Source organism: Coccinella septempunctata, chromosome 2, assembly GCF_907165205.1.
Source record: "Coccinella septempunctata chromosome 2, icCocSept1.1, whole genome shotgun sequence".
NCBI classification, from domain to species: Eukaryota; Metazoa; Arthropoda; class Insecta; order Coleoptera; family Coccinellidae; genus Coccinella; species Coccinella septempunctata.
Window position 1 is genome coordinate 11,423,647 of NC_058190.1, and position 25,001 is coordinate 11,448,647.

Sequence of the window (25,001 nt, forward strand, 5' to 3'; positions counted from 1 at the left end):
ATCGCGTTCGAAAATATTCAAAATTAGCACATTAATACAAATACTCCACAGAAAGAATTTTTTTGGAGCACGAATTATTTTCGGAGTTATAAACATTTCTCTCTTTGAGAAAACCGTGGCTGGGTCAAAAATACGATTTTTCACTATTATGGACGGCGGGCTAAATTCATTTTATGATCTATTCTGATAGGGCACCTTAATACAAATACTCCACTGAAAGAATTTTCTTGGAGCACGAATAATTTTCGGAGTTATAAACGTTTCTGTCGTCTATCTATAAGTCGGAACAATACTCCATAAAGTTTTGTGAAATGTTTATTGAAATAATAAATTTTTGTTGGTCAATGATTTAAGTTGTGATTGCAAAAAATACATATCATTTTTTTTCCTCCAGTATACTTGTTCAATTCAGGAATTCAGAGATCAACACAAATTCCTGGTGATCAGAAGGCCGGAAAGGTGTGGCAACGCCGCCGGCCGAATCGCCTCTATCCCACCTTTATCGCACCGCTCGTCATAATCCGTGGCTGGAAACCCGTGGATAACTTCACAGGAGTATCTAAATACGACATTATTTATTTATTTCAAAAATAGTAAGAATACACAAAATATTATATACAACGAGAACATAATTTTATCTGGATATATTATTATTAACTACGTTCAAAAACAAAATGTTAACAATAAATCAATTTTTGTTATAACTGCTTTTTCAAGGAAAAAGCGAAGGGATCTAACAACTCTTTAACTCTAGTTCGTGCTCCAAAACAATTCTTTCAGTGCAATGTTAGTATGTACTTTAACAGAATCAATCATAAAATGAATTTCATTATTATAAATAACAAATTGAATTTGAAATATCCTTCAACAATTAATCAATCGCACACAACTAATAGAGTGTAGATGAAATCTCTGAATTTGGTTCAGATATACATCTTTTATGCAAATTCCGCAAAAAAAGCATATTTTGGACATTACTATCTGAAGATCGAATGATGACATCTTTCAAATTTACTCTATGATTTTTAAAATTGATAATGTTGTTCAAACCAAAGATTATAGAGTAGAAAGATAGGAAACGCCCTCATATCGCTAGTACTAAAAACCGACTACATTTTGGCCAGTGAAAACACGCGTGACAATGAGGTGGCGCTAAAAACGCACTGTCAATACAGGAAAACTTTTTGATAACAGTTTTCTGTTTTTTAATTGAGGGGCGCGAAATTCGAATTCTATTTCTCATATTGCATTCAAATATTGACTTTGTTTCTATCAGAAAACAAACATCCTGAGTGACAAAACAAAAGTATGGTTTTGTTTTGTGATCAGGATGTTAGTTTTCATCTAAACATTGTTTGGAATCAATTGATATCAACGAGAAACGCTGTTGGATGTGCTATATGTTTATTTGCAATTCATGAAAAATTCACAAAAATTGAAATAGTGGGCAATAAATGAAGCTTTAACTAGGACACTAAAGTATATGGTAATCTGCTATACGTCGAAGGTGTTGTTTCTGTACAAATGGTTGTTCTGAATTAATGAAGTTGAATTCGTAAAATATACATATATCAGAAATCAATAAGAACCAATATTCAATATACCATCATAGCATACATATTCCAGTTACTTACATGTGAAGGTATTATTTAAAGAATTTTCAGAACCACACTAGAAAAAAACCTTACAGACATATGCAAGACCTGTATGTCAGTATAGTTTCTTGGTGCTTTTTTTTATGATTTACTTATGATATGGTCTCTTCATGACACAATATACAAATTGATTGATGAATGAACAAAACACTCACAGCAGGTTTCATAAAACTTTGACTTTCTAAACAATAATTTGACAGTCACTCCGTTCCCAAATGGAAATCAATAAAACCTCTGCATTTCTGAATATATTGAAAGAGTAGCAATTGAGAATCATTGAATGGACCTATAAAGATCATAGTTTCCCCTTAATAGACCGTTCATGCAAGGGATGCTTTCTGCATACAACAATTGACGTCGATGAACAGTTCTCAATTGATCTGCAGTAAAATGTTCATTGCACATGGTGTAGTAAGTAGTTTTATCCACTTCGGAGCACTGAAAATTAGAATCAATGAATGACCGATTCACATGTTACGATTTTTGATACTTACGCTTCCATTTTCCTTAGTTGAGTGAAAAACTTGATCACGTAAAATACATTTTATTATTTGATCCACCGTTCTTCACCATTCAATAATTTTCGAACAATATTTTGATGTTTTCACCAAGAAATAAGACAAAAAAAATTCAAAAATCATCAACTAGAACGAGCCAGATAAACAAAAAGCGGAATGAGAATCAAAACATTCAAAACCTCTTTGATCAGAATTGACGTCTGAATCTTAAAAAATTTCATATATTTCTGCAAATGGCACTCAAATTAATATTTTAACCAGTCCTAGCGTCTTAAAAACACGCGTGACAAACAGATGGCGCTCATATCGCTTTAGTCGCCTCGTTTCCCATCTTTCTACTCTATAATCTTTGGTTCAAACGTTATCCACTGACTAATTTATCAAAATAATATAGGACATAAACTCCGCAATAAGAGCCGTCGTCTTGTTTATCATGTTGCTTCAGTTCGATGGACCATTCAAACATCTATACAAACATTTTTTTTATAAAATTCTACTTAGTTTAAGAAATTACCTAGATACAATAAAGATTCTCTTTCTGTGCTGCCGTATGGCAGCCAAACCAAAATGGGGGAAACTGGACCATTCCATTTTATCCGAGTAATTTTGAAGTATGGAAAATATTGAAATATCTTTCTTGAATTCTACATTCGAAAGTGAAGTGTGGTTTGCACCGAAACCACCCTTCAGTAGTAAAGTTGGAAAAACTTGAAACTCATTTTCATTCTTATTGAATATATTCAAACAAATATCTATTATGAAATTAGATAACCGTCTCTAACCGATAATATTTCAAAATCCTCAGAAGTAATTCCCTTTACATCACATTCAAAATCTGCCAAAAATGAAATATAATATTTTATACCTATATTTTTATAATAGCTTGAAGCAGAAACTAATCCGTTCGGTAAAATAACTATTTCACTTGATGGTCTCCATTTGATTTCTGATTGATTTGGAAATATATGGCTACATTATGAAAAAAAAACCGCTTTAATTTTGGAAAAATATCCCTCCAACGCTTATTATTATTATCTTTATTACTTATCTCGAGGAGGTATTTGATAATAATAAGGGTGCGTTTTAAAAATAGTTTTTATTTCAAATGCTATTTTATTAATTTTTCCTAACGAGATTGCTTCATCCGGTAAAAAAAATCTACACCAGTACGGACATTTCGCTTCAATTAAACCATTGTCATTCATCAATCCATCCCGAGAAACCTCAAGAAATTGATACGAGGCAGGGATTAGGTACCAAACCCGAAGAAATGCACTTCGTATTATATTAGTAGCTGCTTCATAGGCTTGGACCGCACGTTTTTCTAGATCTATTCCATGTTTAACAGCTACAGTCGGATATTGAATTCCTCTTTATTAAAAGGAATAAAAAATTTATTAAACTACCCGTGTACCTACTTCTTGCATTGCAGATCCTTCTGAAAAGGGATGCCGTGACATGCATTTTTTTCTCTGAACCAAGCTAGTGATTATCTTTGTGTCCTTATATTCTTTCAAATCTCCTACAAATATTCTAGGGATTGTCATTGAAATATTTATTACATTGCTCTTCAAAATTAATCGTAGAGGGAAGGCCTTCTTTCTGTGGCTTTACCTGCACAAAATTTACAAAAAACATCTCCGCTAAATGTTGCTTCAAGATCTCCATCTATCGGCTCTATCGCACTTAGCATATAATTTATATTATTAATATCAGACCCACTAAGTTTCGAACTCAAGCATTCCGTCTTTACCATAAATGCAGAGATCCGACGATAATTTATTAGGCTGAACCTATTAAGAATTCTTAAGTGCCCTATTCAAGAACGTTTCCAGACAGTTATTATGCATCATTTTTTCTTCCTTCTTCCAAACCTCATGTGAAGCAAGACCATCATCTTTTTTTTATTATAAGTTTTAGTGCACTTGGATTTAGTAATATTTTCGGAGCATTCTTTATAAACAAAAATCACATATTTACTTGCATATTACCGTCTATACGACCACGCAATACTCTCTTTGCTAAGATATATTTCAAAATACCAAACCATCTCTCAACAGGAGCGTTGCTCAATCTCTCCTTGTTTTTCAACAATATTCCACTCCAGAGAGGAGGAAGGGTATATAATGTTTAAAAAAATACAGAAAGAACTCACAATTTTTATATTCGTTCTCGCTAAAATTACCTGGATCGGAGTTCAATGACAAAGGTTTTAGAATTTCTCTCAAATACTGACATAATAATGTCGAATCAAAATTGCCACTCTCACTTCTATTCAATTTCAAATTAACTTCAATCTGAATATCATCTATTAAAGGACCTGAATAACTCGATATTTCAAGTAACGTTCTGAAGGCCTTTGAGAACGTTGAATTTTTAGTATCCGAATTCGTTACAAAATATAAATATTTGAACCAAGAACAAAAAATTTCCTTATCATTAATATTATGTATATGCCGTGGCTACAATTTCTTTTACAAGTCGACTTACGTTATGGTCTTTGTAATCAATAATTTATAATCAATATCTCGAGCCATTAATTTAAAAAAATGCACCTCTATTTAGCAGAGGTGCAGTTCTATTTTATTTAAATTAAATATAAATATAAATATAATTCGTTGCTTGACAATATACGAAAAGTCACATCCAAATAATCTTTCAATTCTAGAGAATTCAATGCTATCGATGCAGCATTCAACAATGCTCTCGTCAATTTCTTGTGAGAAGCACAAAAATCCCTGAATTAGGAGTCACGCACCTATGCTGCCCTCATCATATTGAGAGAAAATCATTTCCACAGCTGGACATATTCTACCAGAGTTTTCTACTTGAATTACATCCGCATAAAAATAAACTTTATTTTTCATATTATTTGGACGACGCACTATAGTTGAATCTAAGTATAAAACTTTACCCTTTCCATCAAATCAATTACATCATTTACATGTCTGTCATTTTTTGCCAAGGCTTCTGATGAAACTTTTCTATAGGCTGCGTCAAATTTTACAGTTTTTTTCCGCAGAGTATCTATCTAAATTTATTATGTCAATCTGACATTGTTCTGAAGCCTTTACATTTAACATTTCTTTCTTTAACGATTTTCTTTCAATTCTTCTCATTCTGTCGCTTTATTATTCAAATGGCTGAAATTAATATATATCCGAGTCCATTACCTCGGCCATATAATCTGTTGTGTTTAAAAGAGGGGGGTTAAATGATGTATACATTTTTTACAAGAAAGTTGGACACAAGAAGCATGTATTTTGAAATACATAATTAGATCTCTTCACATATCGATAAGTTTTATAATTTAAATAACAGGTATTTTTGACAATTGTTTCATTGATTGAATATACATACTTTCCCGAAATGAATTTTCCATCTTTACAGCTATTAAAAATAAACCTTCCCTAACGGGGCAATTTTTATATGGAGTACATTTGTTTTCATCAGTTTTTAATTTTTTTGTTCCTTTTGGCAACATTTCTTAAATTTTTTCATTGAGTGATGAACATATAACAAATCGGGCGAGCACGTGAAAAAATCGAAACCTATTTCTTTTCTTGTTCTATAGGAGATATCCGATATATTTTTTGTGCAATCTTGCATTTGAAAAGAACTTACTATTAATATTTCTGAAGAAACTGGCGTTTGTAACTAATACCTTAAAACTGGGAGGTGATGAACTTTCATAAAGAGTTTATGATTTTGAAGATAAGTACTAACATACCCAGCTATTAAGTTGGAAAAACTCCATCAACACTCTTTCAGCACTCAGGAATTTGATGCTATTTGATACTGCATTCAACATTGCGAAGCTGAAATCAGTCACGACTTTATGACATCATTTTAACATGCCACCATCCTCACAGCAGTTCAAAGTCTTTTGGATTTTAATTACCCCAGCATAATAATGCACCCTTTTACTTGTACTGTTGGGGGGGGGAGGCGAATTATAATTCCAGTTTAATCTAGATGTAAAGGCTGATGCATTACTGAATGCTTATAATTCCAATTTCTCCACCAATAAATATGAACTCGTATACACTTAGGAGATGTTTTGGATGCCCATTACGCATTTCTATCACATCAATTGCATCTCTTGCTAGGGCTCCAGAATGCACTTTTATATTTCACTTTATTGAATTTCACAACACCTAAATTTTTGTTTCGCACTCCTCATCTGAAGTAACGATGTCGTTTTTTCATTGCCCCTAAATCTTTCACATTTCTTTTTTAACAATTTTCTGATCTAAAAATCCAATAGGGGAGTGATGTTCAGTACAAATTTTTCACCTGAAGGGTAGATTTAATATGCATTTATTTTGAATGACTCAGATCCCGTCCTGAAGTTGTTATTTCATATTGTTCTTTTATAATTTACAATTGGTATGTAATAATCTCGAGAATAATCTTCTCATTCATTAAGTAGATATACTTCTGCGACGCAAAATATTCATTTTTATGTATCGATAATTAATTTTTATTTGTTGAAAAAATCCCGCCTTAAATTTTCTGTTCTTGTGACGTTCGTTCCTTCTTACTTAAAGACACATTCTTTCAATGGCTCCTATTATATCCCTGCTCTTCTCCTACTACTATCTGGCTGAGTTTCTTTTGGTAGAATTATATTTCCATTATTGGAAACGTCTTTTCCAGTGACTTCATCTACTTGAAGTAGGAGCGAGCACTTCAGGTACCACGCATTTTTTGTGTCCTAAGTTTTGAGCCATTTCATCGGCGTATTCCAAATCACGCCGTCAACTGCCTGTCTGTTGTCTATGTCAGGAGGACCCTGATATGTTGCCCTGTCAATCTGCTTCCATTATCAGGCACTGCTAAATTCACAGCCGAAGCAAGTCTTTCCGAAGAAACTGATGAGGCACGACAAGTTGAATATTTCAGGGAAATTTTGGAAATCACTGAAGCGAAATGCTGGCATTTCACCCAGAATTTTATTGGATTAGACTTTCATTCCAGTAATGGTGGTCCAGATATTGTTTCAGCTCATTGAGGACGGAGCCAGAATTTGGAACCTCTTGTGTTGCAGTACTAAGGGTTAATAGTTTTTCATTCCTGCTCCAGATTGACAATTCATGGCTCTGTTCGGCATTTACTTCAAGAGCGTTGCTATGCATTTACTTCAAGAGCGTTGCTATTCGAAGAGCTCTGACATCTACGCCTATGCTCTGATCGAACTTCGTTACTTATTTTTGTAAAAGCATTCGAAACAGCTATTGGAGAGGTGAGAGAGAGAAAACTTTTTAACCTGACATCCAAAATAGTGGCTATTGAAAGAAAACTATTCCTTTCTGACGGAGCAAGCTTAGTCAGCCGCTTTTACAGTCATCAACAGTGGTTGATGAAGCAGCTTGGTCTGTTACTAGTTAATAATTTCTTTTATAATGTAGGCTTTTTCATCTGGTCTAGGGTATGATTCTCTTTCAGACAAAAGTAAACCTATATTTCCCTTCTTCTTAATGATGTTGTTAATAAAACTCGAACTCTATTTACAAGTTGGTTATCAAATCTCGTCCTTATAATTAGTCAACAATGGGTAATCTCAGCTTGAGGACTGGTGAAACATCAACGGGAAACAAAAAACCCTTGTTAAAATTGCCAACGTTTCGAATCTTTATTGATTCTTCATCAGGGCTACAAAAATACACAAAAATATAATATTAAGTGATATCTCATTAGAGGAACAGAACAAACGACAAAACAGGTTGAGTAAATCATCAGTATATAAAGTTTTTTGTAAAAAATAAAAACACGATATAACTATATAAGGAATAAAAACCTCACTAAGCCAGATGACAGTCGCCCAAGAAGTCGAAACAATAAAAGAATACATGTATATTTATTAATTAAAAATAGTCATTGATCTTAGATTTCATAGATAAGTATGAGACTCACCTATTTATTGGGTTTTATAAATTTCCTCATTAAATTTCATGCTAGACCCACCCTGATCTCGATTAGGTCCATGCAGGCATTCAAAGGCACCTCTTGAGCATTGCACAACCCAGAAAGAAAACTCACACTCGCCAGTTCACTCTTGTAACAAAACTGCTATGTCGAATAGTTTTTGGAATGACAAGAATTAAAATGAAGTTTTCAGGTAAATGCGTTCCTTGAACAACGTAGACTCCAATACAGGCAAAAACGAAATGAAGAAGTGAAAGATAACACATGCAGAATAGTCCAAAATAACTCCTCCACCTGGAACTAGGCAACACGAAATACCAACTGATTAGGTGGATAGAGTGTATTCAACAATTTTCCCCTCATTGACTGAGTTTCCGAACATAGTTTCCGCATACCTATGACAACCATACTCAGCCATAATTTTCCAACACGTTAGCATATATTGCACTCAATAAAGATTCGAAACGTTGGCAATTTTAACAAGGGTTTTTTGTTTCCCGTTGATGTTTCACCAGTCCTCAAGCTGAGATTACCCATTGTTGTCTATTTACAAGTTTATTCACAAATATACACGTTGGGATCACATCGGATCAGAGACATTTATCTCTGATCGGATAATGGGAATGCTGGCATTCGTAGTTCGAATCGTTGAAAGATCGGCGCGTCGGCGTAATGTCAAAATCGTTTATTCGATTTTTGGCGCTGATCGATTTAATTGGGATCGTTCATTTGACGATAGATTTTTTATTCTTATTGAACGAAGGGGTACAGAGTTGGAGAATAATGTATAAGAAATAAAAATGTAGATATGTATTAGAAAATAATATATTATTATTCTTCAATAAAACAATATCAATTAATATATACATATTTTTTCACAAAAACATCGAAATTTATTTTTATTTTAAGAATTCGAATTTAAAAATATAATTTTATCCAAATTCTTTGGCGATAGTCTGTTTCTTAGCAGATTAGTAATTTGGCCAGTATTAGAAAACACTCTTTCTGAAGGAACGGATGTCCCAGGAACCGATAGATATTTCATGGCCAATTCATCGAGTTCTGGTAGAACCGACTTATGCTTCGACCAGAATTCCAGAGGATTCATTCCTCTCTCCAGAAGAGGCAAGTCCAAATATTGTCCCGTTGTATAGCCATACTTGCTGTGATTGTTGTTGTCTTTTTTTCTGAAGCGATCTTGTCGAAGAAAGTCCATATTTTGATTTTATTTTGTGGTGGCTCTTGTTCAGGTGACTCATTCCGTAAGGTGCTTTGCGTGGGTGCAAGGGGATGCCGAAGAGCGAAAATTTGTTTCGCTTCATCTGTTACCCACACTTCTGCTCTCTTCGCATTATCCTCTATTCCGAAAGCTAATTTCTTGAATCTCGGGTCAAGAAATGTAGCTTTCGAATATGGTCTCGAGCAGCTTTGTTTTAAGTGTTTTTCCTGCATCGGTGCATGGGTTGAGCATCCTTAGAGAATATTGAAATCCTCGGACCAGGGGTATTATGAGGGAAACAGTTGGGTAGGTTTCACTTGATAGAATCGTTGTCAAGTCATACAGGTTCCAATATTTCGAGACTTTCCTTCAATATATTCCATTCTTCCGAATCAGGAAATATTAAACGTGCCGACTCGTCAGCTACCACAACACATAGAGGATCTTTTATTTGGTACAGCCTTTCCAACATTAGGTTACAAGAATTCCATCTGGTTGCAACATCCTGTTTCACTTTTAAGAGAGGAAGTCCCATTTGCTGTTGAACCGACTTCAATGTTTCACTTGCTAAACTGCTGTGTTTGAAGTGACCCGCAAGAGTTGTACATTTTTTCAAAATCTGCCCTAATCTCTCATTGCCATTTATAGCCTCGGTTACACTAAGATTTAATGTGTGGGCGACGCAAGGTAAATGGTATAATTTTAAGTGTTCATTTACCGCATTCTTAAAATTTGCACCGTTGTCAGAAACTATTGACACCACCTTACGGTCGATTTCCCACTCACTCATTGTACTTTTCAAGAAGGATGCTATGTTTGTACCTGTGTGAGATCCTGGTATTCTCTGGTAACTAGAACACGTGCCACTAATTCTGTCTCATAAATGAAATGTGAAGTCCCATAATGTAGGATTTCGCACTGTCTGAAGTCCAAATGTCTGTTGTTAACGACACATATTTTACACTACTCAGCATATTCCTTAAACATGAAACTGCTTTTTCATAGGTAACAAACTATATAAGTCAATTTCTTTCTGCTAGGAGGTTTATACATAGGGCACAGTTCATTAGAATATTCAAGGAATAAGGAATCCTTTATTCTCTTCAAGTGAAAGAGGCTGATATAATCTTTCGTTATCATATTCAAAAGTTTTCTGTCAATTTCGGCAATTTTTGTTTTCGAAAGTTGATTTGAACTTCTTACAGCGGTAAGTTTCAGTTGCCTCGGTTTTTTTTTTGGGAATTTGAATTTGTTCCGTTCTTCCTTGGAAAGGACCTGGTATTGCATCCAAATTCGAAGGAGCTGCCTGTGACGTAGATGGATTTGCAAAATCTTCAGCGATTTCAGTTTCTGCCTCAGGGCGGGTTTTTTCTTCTTCATCTTCTTTTATATGAAGTGGATGAGATGCTGTTTCAAATTAGTTGTGCCTCCAAAATACTTCAAGCTTTTTTGCAAAAATTGCAGGAAGCACTCTGGTTGTCCATCTTGGTAAAATACTTCCAAACCAGATTTTTTCGCTCCGGGTGCCATGATTATCGACTATCGAGCCTGTTAAAATGTTATCAAATTTCGAGTTTAAAGATCGACTCCAGAAATGAATTTTTCTAATTGAAGATGTATTTTTATGATAGAAGATCGTACCTAAGGAATGCTTTCAATGTTTTTTATACAGAAAATATATTTACAATTCACACTTACCCCAATAAGTCTCATAATCGAATTTGAATTCCCTGCATTTTTAAAACTTCATTAAAAAGTAGATCCAGCTTTTGAAGAAACCCTTTCACATGACACAGAAGTAGGTGGCACACATAATCGGTGCTTCATTAAAATATATAAATTTGGGTATAATAATTTACGCTGGTGCCACCATTGGAGAGGATCATCAGTTCTCTTGATTAGTGGATCATTCAAATACTTATCAATTTCAATTATACTGGCTGCGATGGGGTTTCGGATTACATCCTTCTTCACTTCCTGATCAAATTCCGCCTAGAAGTTCAAACTTTCTGCATTGTTTGATGCATTGGGTAGCTGCTTTGATATTACTGGTAATGATAAATTATCCTCAGCAACAATCAATGCTCGCAATTTCGATTATATGGATCTGAGGCACTGTTCATACCTATCCCTACTAAAGAATCCATGTTTTTTTCAATCTGGGATCCAATAGAGCAGCACCTGTCACCAGAGGATTATTCTCTATATCACCGAATCTGTGGATCAACTGATCACGAAGAATATAGAGGAACCTCAAATATTTATCAGGACCATTCGTCTGAATCGCTCTCTCCACATGGTTTTTTATAATAATGAGAAAGATAACGCCTTAAGAGGAAGGCACTGAATAATAAGATCGAGTAACGTCAATTCCAAACGTTTTCCATCGGAGAAAATAGCCATGTTGCCCTGACGAGGTCAAACGAGACAGAAAGCATGGTCAGCATTCTGCTTTTCTTCGATGGAATGAATAATGACATCTTTCAAATTTACTCTATAATTTTTAAAATTGATATTTCTATTCAAACGTTCTCCACTGACTAATTTATCAAAATAATATAGGACATAAACTCCGCAATTAGAGCCGTCGTCTTGTTTATCATGTTGCTTCAGTTCGATTGATTCATTAACATCTGTAAAAACATTTGTTTTATAAAATTCTACATATTTTAAAAAATTACCTAGATACAATAAAGATTCTCTTTCTGTGCTGCCGTATGGCAGCCAAACAAAAATGGACCGATCCATTTTATCCGAGTAATTTTGAAGTATGGGAATTTTGAAATATCATCTTGAATTCTACATTCGAAAGTGAAGGGTGGTTTGCACCGAAACCACCATATTATACAAATATTCTTTTACTTACAGTAAAGTTGGAAAAACTTGAACCTCATTTTCATTTTTATTGAATATATTCAAACAAATATCTATTATGAAATTAGATTACCGTCCCTAAATTTTGATTGATTTGGAGATATATGGCAACGTTTTAAAAAAAAACGCTTCAATTTTGGAAAATATCTCTCCAACGCTCATTATCACTGAATATTCGATCTATTTGAATACCCTTGAAGGTCCAAATTACAAAATCACACCAATCTTTATTTCTTATCTCGAGGAGGCACTGTATTTGATAATAATAAGGGTGCGTTCAGGGGCGGATGGGCTACCTCGAACCGGCCCGGGAATTTCCTTCCAGACCGGCCCACTTCAAGAACGAAAAAAGTACTTTTAAGGTGGGGGTTCAGTGGAGTAGCTAGCATGAGTTGCCATGAAAAAAAAATTTTGATGAGCAGCCCCTAAAGATGGCACCTTAAAAGCAATTTTCAAATGTTTTTTTACAATTCAGAAAACTGTCAAAAAATTGTGCAGACATTTTGTGGGAGCGAGAAGGCGATGAAAGAATTGGGCCATGTTCCCATATAATTGCGAGGGATATTAAAAACACCTCTAAAATCCCTTCGCGAGAATTTTTTTTTCTTATTCATATAATACTTTCGAGAAATTAATTTTTGATTTCCTGGTTTAAGTGAAAGTTTTCACCTAGTTGGCGGATAGCATGCAGACATTATAGGAAAACATCAAAAAATTTTTTATTACCTATATAGAAAAACTACTCAATTTGATTTTTGTCCGCTTTCTGGTTTCTAAGAAAAAAATTGAACATTTCTTTTCATATGCTTTCTTCAGGAAGCTGTATATAAACATGGGCTGCTCAAAAAAAAATATATTATATGAAAGATCCACTGTTTTTCGACTATAAATCGACCCTTAAATTAACTAGGTACTCCTTTACAATCTGCATTATGTTAGTTTTATATTTATTTCAATCCATTTTATTCAAAACAACTTTGAGTAAATAGAATCAACGGAAAATGTATCTATCTTGTCTATAGGTGTGGTTGAAAAAATGAAAATTTTCAAATTTTCTCACATTTGACATCAAGTATTTTCTGAACCATACACAACATGGATGCATAGTTTCCAAATTCCGATTTCAAATTTCCTTAGGGTAATTTTGAATGAAATTGGTGAAATCTTAAATGAAAAAAAAGGTTAGAAATAGTCTCTATGTACCATTAATTTCTAAGCCAGTCGACACTGAAGAATTTTGACTAATTTGAAAAATGGTTTTTTAGTTTTTTACCATAATACCTTTCCATTATGTTAGATAGTTTTTTCGATATCATATTTTTATATACCTTGAATTATCATCATATTGATTATTCACTTCAAGATTTTGCTAAACGAATAAGGTTCAATCCAGTGACCCACTTACGTAAGATACCCACTGTACCTACATAAATTTTGAAGAAACACTCATACATATTATTCAAAACTTAAATAAAATCTATAAACTATTGACACTGCAACTAATTAAATGTCCACTAAGCAAAACACGCCTAATGTTGCTAGTTTCGTGATGTGGAGAACACAAAAATTTATAATAATGATAATTTTGACTGTAGAAACAAGAAAATTGAGTTGTAGGAGTTTTTTGTTAAGAAATAAGAATACTTATATAACTCGTTTCAGTGTAGATTATATAAGGAGCTAGATCTCAAAGGAGAGACCTATCCTGTCAGAAAATATATATTTTCTCAATAACCTTAAACTTTTTTAGGAGATTTTCGTTTTACATAATTGAATTGCAATCTATGCATCTTCAAATACTAAGTTGGCCGACATAGATTTTGTTTTTCCTATAGCGAGCAAGCTTCTGTTAAATAATATAATATTAAGTAATAAAGTTTGGTAGTGTGATATTAAAAACAGAGGTTTAATATCACATAACACATAACTAAACTTTACTTTCACAACCCGTGTTCCATGGACTGGCAACTTAAAACATTCGTATAAGGCAAGTTCAGCATAATAATCATACAATCACTAGTAGAGTTTTTTGCAACTTCTGTATTTCATTACATTTCAAGCCACCCTGTTTATGCCAGTGGTTCAGGAATAATTTATTTTTATCAATTATTTTCAAAACTTATTGAAACATATATTTATTGGTAGTTTTCCAACATTCATTTTGAATTGGTTTTCAATATTTGTAAAAATAAAAATATCGACGTCAAATATGTTCCGACTGACCAGCCCTCTGGCCCAACAATCGACCGGCCCACCGGGAATCTTCCCGGTTTCCCGGTGGTCCCATCCGCCCCTGGGTGCGTTTTAGAAAGAGTGGCCGTTTTTATTTCAGATGCTATTTTATTAATTTTTGCTAGCGAGATTGCTTCATCCGGTAAAAAAAAAACTATACCAATACGGACATTTCGCTTCAATTAAACCATTGTTATTCACCAATCCATCCCGAGAAACCGAAAGAAATTGATACGAGGCAGGGATCAGGTACCAAACACGAAGAAATACACTTCGTATTATATTAGTTGCTGCTTCATAGGCTTGGACCGCACGTTTTTCTAAATCTATTCGGGGTCACGGGATGCCGTGACACGCATTTTTCTTTCTCTGAATCAAGCTAGTGATTATATTATTATCTATCTTTAAGTCCTGATATTCTTTCCAATCTCTTTCAAATATTCGAGGGATTTTTTGTAATTTTTGTAATTGCATTGAAATATTTATTATATTGCTCTTCGATATTAATCGTAGAGGGAAGGCCTTCTCCCTGTGGCTTTACCCGCACAAAATTCACAAAAAAAATTCCGCTAAATGTTGCAATATCCATCTATCGGCTCTATGCCACTTGGCACATCAGACCCACACAGCTGCGAACTCAAGCAATCCCTCGTTACAATAAATGTAGAGATCCAAACCTCTTGTGAAGCAAGACCATCATCTTTTTTCTCCTTATAAGTTTAGTGCACTTGGATTTAGTAATATTTTCGGAGCCTTCTTTATAAACAAAAATTACATATTTTCGTATTTTCCTGACGATACGACTACTTTTTTCACGTATTACTCTCTTTGCTAAGATATTTTTCAAAATACCAAACCATCTCTGAACAGGAGCATTGCTCTCTACTCTATTCTTGTTTCTTAAATTTCATTTTTCAATCCCTGATTCCAATCATAGAGGCTCAGGTTTACAAAAGATAATGCATATTCAACGGTCGATATGGTAATTCCAGCCTACTTATTAAAAAGGAAAAAGTATTAAATTTTTTTCTATTGCAATATTCATGTGAATAGCGACATATGATACATTTTTCAAATAAGCAAAAAAATTGCAGCAAGATTGAAGAACTTTCTCCTATAGTTTTTATTTGAAAAATCAAAATTCCCCGTCGTATCTCGAAAATGACTGAATCAAAAAATTCAATAATATAATAAAAATAACCCGTAGAATGTAACAGCGGATTTCGAATACGAGTTCACATAAGCGAGTTATTCAGCTTAATTGAAAATGACAATTTCTCCATTTTCGTTCATAACTCAAAATCCATTAACGTTAGGATAGATCTGTTTTCAGTTCTAGTTTAGTCAAGAAAAAAGAGCTAGAGGATGTGTTATCAGTTTTCCTCTAGATGCTATAGTTCTCGAGATCCCTTCAGTAGACAACGAATTTTGCCCACCCTGTACATACATCTTCTTTGAATCATTCCTGGATATTGACATTTCAATATGAACATCCGACTTCTATCCGAAATTGCCGAATTTTCCAGTATGATTGTGACCTTCTGGATTCTGGAGTTCGTACAGCGCCTTGCAACAAGTTTGCTTTTGGTGAGCCATTGTTCCGACTAACCAACAAAACTGGAAATCTTCTCAATGCCCACAGTCAAGGACCGTCGACTTCGTGCGTACCTCAAACTACAACTCGAAGTCGCCAGAATTTTATTTCCAACAGAATATTCGGTGTGTGGAATGGTCTACAAGTTGACGTCGTGAATGCAGTGAGTTTAAATTTCTCAAAAACAATTAGGATAACCTACTCTACTTATTCTTCAACAATATTCCACTCCAGAGGGGAGAAAAGGGAATATAATGTTTAAAAAAATACTGAAAGAACTCAAAATTTTTATATTCGTTCTCGCCCGGATCGAAGTTTGGTGACAAAGGTTTCAGAATTTCTCTCAAATACTGACATAATAATGTCGAATCAAAATTGCCACTTTCACTTCTATTCAATTTTAAATTTATTTCAATCTGAATATCATCTATTGAAGGATCTGAATAACTCGATATTTCAAGTAACGTTCTGAAGGCCTTTGAGAACGTTGAATTTTTAGTATCCGAATTCGTTACAATATATAAATATTTGATCCAAGAACAAAAAATTTCCTTATCATTAATATTATATGCCGTGGCTACAATTTCTTTTACAAGTCGATTTACGTTATGGTTTTTATAATCAATACTATGTAATCAATATCTCGAGCCATTAATTTAAAAAGGTGCAGTTCTATTTTATTTCAATTGAATAATTCGTTGCTTTACAATACACGAAAAGTCACATCCAAATAATCTTTCAATTCTAGAGAATTAAATGCTATGGATGCAGCACTGAAGAATGCAAAGCTGAAGTCTGTAATGATTTTCTGAAAAGCCGTTAATTTCTTGTGAGAAGCACAAAAATCCCTGAATTGTAGGAGTCACGCACCTATGCTAACCCTATCATGTTGAGAGGAAATAATTTCCACAGCTGGACATATTCTACCAGAGTTTTCTACTTGAATTACATCCGCATAAAAATAAACTTTATTTTCCATATTATTGGGATGACGCACTATAGTTCCAGTTGAATCTAAGTATAAAACATTACCTTTCCATTAAATATCAATTACATCATTTACATGTCATTTTTTGCCAAGGCTCTGATCAAACTTTTCTATAGGCTGCGTCAAATTTTACAGTTTTTTCCGCAGAGTATCTATCTAAATTTATTATGTCAATCTGACGTTGTTCTAAAGCCTTTACATTTAACATTCCTTTCTTCAACAATTTTCATTCAATTCCTCATTTTGTCGCTTTATTATTCAAATGACTCGGCCATATAATCTGTTGTGTTTAAAAGAGGAAGTATACATTTTTTACTAGAAAGTTGGACACAAGAAGCATATATTCAGATTGGGGGTTATTTGGGATTGCAGTCAAAAAAACGAATGGATCACTCTTTATTCTTTATACTCGAGCTTTCGGAATGTATTCATTCCTTCCTCAGGAGCAGCTACAATTCAAAAAACAACACAGATTAAATCGTACAATCAAAAAATAATTTCTCTTACAATGTGAGGTTGTCTCGTTTTTTTGACTGCAATCCCAAATAACCCCTAATCTGAGTATAAGCAGACATTCGATACTTATTTACCTGAAGCATATATTTTGTAATTCATAATTAGATCTCTCCACATATCGATAAGTTTTATAATTTAGATAACAGGTATTCTTGACAATTGTTTCATTGATTGAATATACATACTTTTCCGAAATGAATTTTCCATCTTTACAGCTATTAAAAATAAACTTTTCCTAACGAGGCAATTTTTATATGGAGTACATTTTTTCTCATCAGTTTTTAATTTTTTTGTTCCTTTTGGCAACATATCTTAAATTTTTTGATGGATTGATGAACATATAACAAATCGGGCGAGCACGTAAAAAAATCAGAACTTCTATCTCTGAAAAAGCGTCATAAATTCGCCCTATCTTACAAATTTAAATCAATTCTCACACAATTTGTTTTACAGAAGTTCAGGGAAACTAACTTGTCTAGCTATCTTGTCTCATATACAGTAAACAGATACAACCACCCACATGTTTTTCTTAATGATACTTCTAGGAAAAGCCATTTCAGTGTTGACATCCCACTTTTCGAGAGCATAATCAGATGCTCAATACCATAGCCACGGATTTCAGACCTCATCGTTGTCTTTGGCTGTGTTCGGCTTTCTGACAGTCCGAGAATTGTTCTAGGACTGCGCAAAACTGTTGCGCCCTAGTATTAAATCCTCTGCGTAGTTCTAGAACCATTCTCGGACTGTCCAAAAGCCGAACCCGAAAACAGCTTTTGTCTGTTAGTATTGTTCCGAGATGACTTGAGTCTTGACTAGGGCTGCCATAAATGTCGGAATATCGACCGGGACAAAGACAAAAGAAGGTTCAAAATCTTAAATATTAAAAACTCATCTGATAGGTTTATGATTTTTTTTTATTATTATTATTTTTTTGTTTGATGTCTTGTTTGTCTACATGTCATTAATTTATCATCTGTTTATTATGCACTGTATGATCATCTGGGAAAAACTCTTTCAATGGCACATATAACTTTAGCAATCGTTCGACAGCTGGAAGTAGTTAAAGCCATCGACTTCTAGAATGAAAGAGTTTATTGCTATACCTAAGTTATTTCACCATACTCACAAAAGCTATTTAGTCGTTCTACCCTTACAGTAGGTAAATTTGAAAATTTTGAGAACAATAGACTCCACATCAATGGACATCATATCGGCGGCACTGGAAGCAGTATTGTGAAGTATGTGCGCAGGACAACCGATGCCTTTGATGTCTTCAGACAAAATCTCTTTTAATTAAAAAAAAAAAAAACATTACCTATTCACTCCACGCCTATCTTTTCCTCCGAAATGAGCATTCGTATTATCCGCGCTGAAAGCAGCAATATTTTGTATTGGAATATTTAGATTCTCTGAAGATTTAATGAAGAATGAATCAGACGATTTATTTGGCAATGTATCTAATTTTAATAATTTTGATTTCAAACCTCAAACATCTTTTCGGATTTATGATTACTGAAATCAGTTGAAATTCCATAAAACGGAATATTTTCCATTTCTGTTTTGATTTGCTCAATGGAGTGTGGAACTAATAGTTATTTATACAACAAGTAAGTTGAATGAATGTTTATTTATGAGAAGAAAGTTTAACCCACGAGCCCGAAGGGCGAGTAGGTTTATTTCTTCGGATGGATGTTGCTAGGGCATTATTCAATCCATAGCGACAAGATCAAGATGACGTTTATCTAGTTTAGTTCATGTTATTTAATTCAACTTGTGAGTTAAAAAAAAATTATTTCACTGAATGGATAAACGTCAACTTACCCTTGTTTCTATGGGTTGAGTCGTGTATAAACGTCAAAATGGAATAAAATATTTTCAACTATTGTCGTACCATTGGTTCTGGCAGTTGATTGTTTTACTGCGATGCTCGAATCCGGATACATGACAGCATTCAGTTTTGTCGAACAATCTATCGAACTAAACGATTGGTGGTGCTTCACAACTTTATAAGCAGTGGTAAGTTCAGCAGCGCATATCAGAGTATCTTCTGTCGAATTTTGTTTGATCATAAAAGACAATATATCTTTCGACGTTGATGCAACTGACAATCTGGAGTTGTGATTTTTGATTTGAATATGATCTTTCACACTCGATTTACCGCCATGACTTACGGATATATAAAGTTCAAAAATTGAACATAAAGCTTCCTGGTCATTTCTTCATTTTTATTGAATGACCACTCTTTAGTGTATTCGGCGGAAAAACTACACTTTCTCTTCGGCATAATTTCTTTTGAATATTGAGTATTACGATTATTACAAATCCTACGTAAAACTGGGCAGCGCTGTACGTTTTTGACGGAATGGTGAATATGTACTTATTATCCGCCGCGCCGACGCCGTACGTGGAGTGTGGGTGACATGCCATTGGTGTGCGATTGCGTAGAGTGTAGACGTAGCGTAGACCCTCCTTTATTGGACTGCCAGGGAGACGTCGGCTGATTACGTGCTTACCTCTTAACTAACATATGTAAGGAAATATGAATCACGATAACGACCAAATTAATGACCGGGACAACCGAACAACTAACCGGGACACGGGGACTCAATGCCTCAAACCGGGACATGTCCCGGTGTACCGGGACGTATGGCAGCCATAGTCTTGACCCTTATCTGTCGAAAAAATTATCATTTCTTTTCTCATATATCGGATGCTGAATATCCTTATGACGAATGACCACCCAAATTTACTGCCAAACTTAGCAATGAGAATTTTCAATGAGATTCAGGAAAATGATACTCTGCTAGTTCGCAGACGTTTAGGAAAAATTTATTTCCATCATCAGGGCTAGACTAAACAAGTATATCTTCCCAAAATCATCACGTTAAAATCAAAACAAATTGCCAATCGTGTAGAAAGAAATCATATACAGGGTGTGGCGTAATGAATGGATAATATTGAGCCAGGGGGTAGAGGACTCTATGGCGGTTCAGAAAAATATATTTCACGTTTAGTAAAAGTGCCTTAGTTTTCGAGATATTGGAGATTTTCGAAAATTCAAGAGAATTACACCCTTCGCCACTCTTTTTGCAGGCAAGACACCAAATGAAGGAATTTTTTCAAACTGTTTTTTGGATAGTATTCCTGGATAGATGATCTATCGAATGTAATTCATTATTTTTGAGGGGCATGAATAGTTCTTCATGAAAAAAAGATCTAACTCAACTTTTCCGTTTTGCTAATTTTTTTTCATAAATTCAAACTAGCGCGGTGTAAAAAATAATATGGTTACCTAAGAGCCAATGCAAGAAAAAACATGCCAGTTTCATTGAGATTCCGAAATGGTATAACTCTCTGTATTCTCAGCATTTAATACAAAATAAATTCCTATTGCAATCAGTTGAGGCCTAGTTTAATGTAAACAGTGTTTCTAAAATTTTTAGCATCTAAAATGAGAAATGCAAGCAGAATGAAGCAATCGTCTATAAGAAGGTATAGAGCATTTACTGAAGCTCATAATGGCCTCTTAGAGATTCTTTTGTGATATTTAATTCAATGAAACGATACTCATTTTGAAATTGTTGATATCTATGCAATAAAGCTATGATTTATTAGAAAGTGTAGACTATAGAGTATGTATCAGAACTCATGGTGGTCAATTTAAGCATCATTCGTGATTTGTGAAACTTTATTCAATGAAACGATATTTTAAATTTGTTATTTTTTTCTCGTTTTTTTTTATTATTGAACCCCAACGTTGTGAAATCAATATTTTCAAGTTATGCATTAAATTTCAGCATTTTTGTAACAACGGTCTTGATTCAGTGTAATAAAAATTGATTAATTTTCAGCTTTTTTTCTTAATTACAAAAGTGCTAAAATTCACTTCGTTACTTGAAATTCGCTTAACAACTATTAACTTTATAACTATAGGGCTTAATAATGAAAGAATACGAGGGAAAAAAACAATTTTAAAATATTGTTTAATTGAATCGAGTTTTACAAAAAGTGTTCAAAGTGTGCATCAGGAGCTGTACTAGATGCTCTACAACTTCTTATGAATAATTGCTTTATTCTGCTTGCAAGTCTCATTTCAGTTGCTAAAAATTACAGAAAAAGGCTTACGTCAAACTCTGCCTTGACTCATTGTAATAGAAATTTATTTTGTATTTAATGCTGAAAATAGAGTGAGTTATACCATTTCAGAATCTCAGTGAAACAGACATGTTTTCTCTCGCTTTGGCACTCAAGTAACCATATTATTTTTCACACCACGCTGGGTTGAACTTAGGAAAAAAAATAAGCAAAACGAAAAATTTGAGTTAATTCTTTTATTTATGAAAAACTATTCATGCGCCTCAAAAATAATAATTTACATTCGATAGCGCATCTATCCAGGAATACTATCCAAAAAACAGTTTGAAAACATCCCTTCATTTGGAGTCTTGCCTGCAAAAGGAGTGGCTAAGGGTGTGATTTTCTTGAATTTTCGAAAATCTCGAATATCTCGAAAACCAAGGCACTTTTACTAAACGTAAAATATATTTTTCTGAACCGCCATAGAGTCCTCTACCTGCAGGCTCCATATTATCCATTCATTACGCCACACCCTGTATATAACGATTACAATGAACAGAAAAAACAATATTTATCCACTGGTGAACTTTTGTTGATCAATAACCATTTCAAGTCGTTCCTGATTTCATTTATATTGATGGAGTCAGTTAGACGTTCATTTTTCACTAATTTATGGGAATAGTAAATTACAAAAAAACCGCAATTAAACGCATCCTGCTGAATTATGCGTGCGAGTATTTCTTCCTTCCACTTTAGGCTGTCCATCAGTGTCAATCCCATAATATCTGAGATTTTTCTTGAATGAAAATCTAAATTTTTTGATTTATGGCAGGGTGGATCAATAAAAATTTTATTAGAACGAAATGGTGATTTCTTACGATTGGAAGAATCTCTTTCACCTTCGAGAATTCAAAGATTTGCAGAAACTCAATGGAAAATGTTTTGTTCTTGAAAATTATTGAAGAGTTTTCCTAGGTCAATATTTGATAACTCTTATCGTTGATCAGTTGTAAAAATTGATCGATAGCAAAGCTACTCAAACATTGCTTTTCAGAGAATGTCTGAAAATCCTCAATAAAAATTTCATTCTCTGCGAGGTCTGGGCAAGCATTAATAGAGCAGACGTAGCTTCGATTATTTGAATTTGAATTTGATTTATCTCAAATGTGATTAATTAGACAGTTGCACTATTACTGTACTCGAAATCGAAAGTCAGTCAGCGCGACCGTGGTGGGCGTGGGCGTGGGAGGCGGTGAAACTCGCCGGAAAAATCTCAGAAAAAAGTGATTGATCTCCACGTGAAACTTTGTAATAATGTAAATTATTCATGATTATCAGTGAAAATGGGCGTCAGTCACTTTCCCGATGGTAGAAACATCTTCAGTCTGGCGGTTGAAGTGGTCGGAAAAATCTGAAAATTGACAAGTAACCGATCTTCACTTGAAATTTTGAAAAATGATTATTTCAATCAAATTGAACGTAAAAATGGACGTCAGTCACGTTTATAGTGGTGGATTCTTGTAGTTTCCTACAATCAGGAAACATTTCAACAATTTCGAGTTTTCATTTCTTAGAAACGCGTCATAAGGCCTATATTCAAACTTCGGCCACGTGATTCATGTCGTCCGATTTTCAGTTAGTTTCGTATTCTTCCCTTCCCTTGTAAATTCATCCTTAATTGACTTGTTTATATCCACCTGAACATCGGAAAATACAGGAAATGCTCTGATTTTCATGGGCATGAAACATGACACACTGATACCGTAGCCTTCCCCAGGCATCATACAGTTAAATATGAGTCCTCACCGAGTTATATAGGTATCAAATTATATAACCATTTACCCAGTCGCTTGAAATCGATGAGTGGAAATTCTTTCAAGAGACAAGTTCCTTTCAACTAACAGGTGTTACTATAGTGTGGAGGAGTTCCAAGGACTCCATTTGTTGAATTTATTATTATTTTTTCTCTTGTATTTGTCATAATATATGACATGTCCTATTCATTTCATAAGTGTCCAAAAGAATCATTAAAGTTTATTTATTTATTTATATGATAAAACACCCTGTATAAGCAACAGGGGCGGATGGGCTGCCTCGAACCGGCCCGGGAATTCTCTTTCAGACCGGCCCACTTCAGAAATGAAAACTAAGTAGGGGTGGGGGTTCAGTGGCGTAGCTAACAGGATGAGCATTGTTGAAGGTGTCATCAAGCATAAAGGCTGATATTATGATTATGATATTACGTACACAAACGTACGCAGAGTGTAGATGGCAGTGGATATCCATGTATGTTCAATAAATATATTTCAGACAGTGATCAAATTCAATGGATGAGGATTGAGAAAAAATAGTGTGCTAAAAAAGAAAAAATATATATTCTGACATATAACACATGTAACATGTAGAGTCATTCGGGGTAACTGAGCGCAGTGGGTAAGTGTGCGAAGTGCGTATATCTCGACTATGCAATGTATGAAAGAGGGGTTCATTTCGGTGAAGCAAGGGCGCAGAATCGCCATATTAGTTTTTCATAGGAGTGCGCCGTGACACGTTTCTTTAACTTTTTATTTGCAATCAATCAAATTCACTAGTTTTCTTGTTAATTTTTAGCATCTCTGCACATTCTGCCAGGTCCAAGTTCCGAGTCCCTCAGTGTTAAACAATATTTTATTCGATCATGGGCATATTAATCTAAATATATAATAAAAATTTTAGGTTCTCTTAGCTGCTCAACTCTATAAGAACGTCAATTCAAATTTTGGCTTACTGGGGAAAGTGTGCGCGGGTAAGTGTGCGCATAGATTCATTATATGGGCATTTGTTCAGTGAGGAATAAATTATGACATTGTTGATTTTCTTCGTTAAGACTCGATCAATATGGTCCTATTTGTTCAGGAAAATATGAAGAGCCACCAACAGGGGAATGTATCAAGTGTTGTGTTCACCAAGAATTGTGGAACGAACAATAATGCACTGCTTGTAAAAAGGCGCTTCTGTATTGACAATTTCAGCATTTCTCTAATATTGTAACATTTTGATGACATTATTTTGTAATTTGTTTCGATTGTGTGCTTCACTAAGCACTGCGTTCACTTACCCCGTGAGGGTGCGCACACTTACCCGCAATACGGGGCATGTGAACGCACTCCGACTTTCTCTACTAAATTCTTTTTTGCGGAAAGAAAACGTTTTTATTTGTTTGCTTTTTGATGTTTTCTTATAGATTAGAAAATTCTCTATCTTATGAATATGTTTTAATTTTCCTAGCTTCAACATTTGAAACAGGGTATGGCTTGAAAGGCAAAAGTGCGCACAGTTGCCCCGAATGACTCTAATGAAAAAAAAAATACAGATAACAAAAAAAATAGAACAACATGGAAATTCTTATATCTTGAGTGGT

General features: G+C 34.2%; 1 long non-coding RNA gene across 1 annotated transcript; it reads right to left on the reverse strand.

The window, feature by feature from the left end:
• Window positions 1–18,420: 18,420 nt before the first annotated feature.
• LOC123307759 lies at window positions 18,421–20,430 on the reverse strand. The gene is made up of 2 exons (XR_006537004.1): window positions 18,679–20,430; window positions 18,421–18,600 (listed from the first exon to the last, which is right to left on the reverse strand). It is a non-coding gene; the product is annotated as an uncharacterized LOC123307759 (long non-coding RNA).
• Window positions 20,431–25,001: the final 4,571 nt, after the last annotated feature.